The sequence below is a fragment of the Rhamphochromis sp. 'chilingali' genome (genome assembly GCF_963969265.1).
Source record: "Rhamphochromis sp. 'chilingali' genome assembly, chromosome: 9".
In the NCBI taxonomy this organism is placed as follows: domain Eukaryota; kingdom Metazoa; phylum Chordata; class Actinopteri; order Cichliformes; family Cichlidae; genus Rhamphochromis; species Rhamphochromis sp. 'chilingali'.
This window is the reverse complement of record NC_137936.1, coordinates 985,327-987,500: the sequence shown is the minus strand read 5'-3', so window position 1 is coordinate 987,500 and position 2,174 is coordinate 985,327. Positions and strand designations below refer to the sequence as shown.

At 42.5% G+C, this 2,174-nt stretch overlaps 1 protein-coding gene across 1 annotated transcript in view; it reads left to right on the top strand.

The window, feature by feature from the left end:
* zbtb40 (zinc finger and BTB domain containing 40) overlaps positions 1-415 on the top strand; it is a 16,422-nt gene extending 16,007 nt beyond the window's left edge. The window contains 1 exon segment of the mRNA XM_080892531.1: positions 1-415. This exon segment is cut by the window's left edge and continues 308 nt beyond it. The gene's annotated coding sequence lies outside the window, so the exon portion shown is untranslated.
* Positions 416-2,174: the final 1,759 nt, after the last annotated feature.

Here is a 2,174-nt window from a genome sequence, read left to right as displayed (position 1 = left end):
CAGCCCGACGTTTTCAGTCTGCTCATGATTCACGGACACGGTGCAAGCATAGGTTTGTGTTGCTTTAAAGACATGACAGCAGTGCTGCTCTGTGGCTCTCAGCACTCAGATCTCTGCATGTACAGGTCTGCATTGTCCCTTAAGCAGTGGGAGCATTTGTTAGACTCCAGGCGTGGGACTAAATCACCAAACCGTGAAAGTTTATGGTCACTGTGGACTGGTACCTGTGAACGCTAATAAACACGAAATACCTGACGCTGCTCTGTGGAATGGTTCCTGCTGTTGCACGAATAAAACGACTGCATTTAAGATTTCTCACATCAAATAGTTCACACCTGTTTATCCTGTTCAGCGGTCAGTACTAGCTCACAAACGATCGTTAACTGCAAATAAAGAGAGATGTGGCTTTATTACAGATGTGTTCCCTTATTTATTACAGGTTCACAGAAGCAAAGAGCTGAGAGGGTCACATAAATACAAACACCCACTGTGGTCAGCTCATGAACAGCAACCCTGAGACAAATCCACGCCCAGCTAGTTATCCTCAGGACAGTCTCACCCGCTCTTTGAGCTCGAAATGAATAAAATCCATGTTTTAGGATAGACTGTGCCGGGAAAGGATCGTCTCTAGACTAGATGTGATCTTTGGTTTGTCCTTCACTGAAACTGGAGTTCTCACAAATAGAAGACGAGTCTGTATTTGACAGGTTGTGTTGTTGTATCAGACACAGTAAGAAAGACCTGCCTGCTGTCTCAATCACTGCAATCAGCTTTTTATGTTGCACTTTATATTTGCATAAGCCAGCAGCTAACATGGATGAAGAATCTGGAAGCAGACGTCTTCCTCCCCTCACCCAGATGGCCCCGCCCCTCCCTCAGCCTTGTCTGCATCGTTTCTTCCTGTTAAAGGGAGTTTTTCCTTCCCACTGTCACCAAAGCACTTGCATATAGACACTGAGCACGTGATGTCATTTCCGGGGTAAAACCGCAAAGGATTGTAGGTACGAGTGGCGAGCGGTACTAGAAGCACGCAAGCTTTCATATGGAAGCAGTCACACAGCGATGAAAAGAAACACAAAGAATGGCAAGGAGCTGTTGTGTTATTAACTGCCCATATGGAAAAGAAATAGTAAAAACTTGTATGTTTTGGATACTAAAACAATGTATGAAAGTAATGAGAAAGTGGCCACTTTCTCATTACTTTCATACATTGTTTTAGTATCCAAAACATACAAGTTTCATTATATAATTTTTCAAGGGATCTTATATGTTTTCACTCTTGTATGCTTTTCATACAAGTTTCACACAGACAGATACAAACTTTATAAGATTTATATAAATCTTTTCCATATGGGTGCAATAGCCGGTCACATGACGGCCACAGGAAGCCGACGGGTAAAGAGATCATCGTTATCAGATTACATCATGGAAGCCACGTTTCCGTAGTAACAAAGAGCTGATGGATGGCCTGGATTGCAGCCATTCAAAGACCAAATGTAACGTCCCAGAGCACTCCAGCTCACAGGTTAGTCTGCTCCAAGCATTCACACAGAGGTCAGTCTGCTGTTGCAGTTAATGCGTCATTTATCGTTTTTAAGTAAGATCATTGAAAAAGCAGTTTCTCAACAGCTCAGTTACTTCTTAAAACAGAATAATTGCTACGATGCCTTCCAGTCAGGTTTTAGACAGAACCACAGCACTGAAACCGCTCTGACCAAAGTGTTTAATGACATATGTCTGAATACAGACAGTGGAAAAATGTCAGTCCTAGTTTTACTGGATCTCAGTGCAGCATTTGATACAGTTGACCACAACATATTACTCAAACGACTGGAGAACTGGACAGGTCTTTCAGGAACTGTACTAAACTGGTTCAAAACATACGTAGAAAACAGGAAATACTTTGTATCAATAGGTAACTTCACATCTGAGCAGACAAGTATCACATGTGGAGTTCCCCAAGGTTCCATCTTGGGACCCCCTCTGTTTAACATCTACATGCTCCCACTGGCACAGATTATAAACAACAACAAAATAAACTATCACAGCTATGCAGATGACACACAAATATATATCACAATGTCACCAGGAGACCGAGGCCCTGTACAGGCTCTTGGTAAATGCATCGAGGAAATCAATGACTGGTTGTGCCACAATTTTCTCCAGCTAAACAA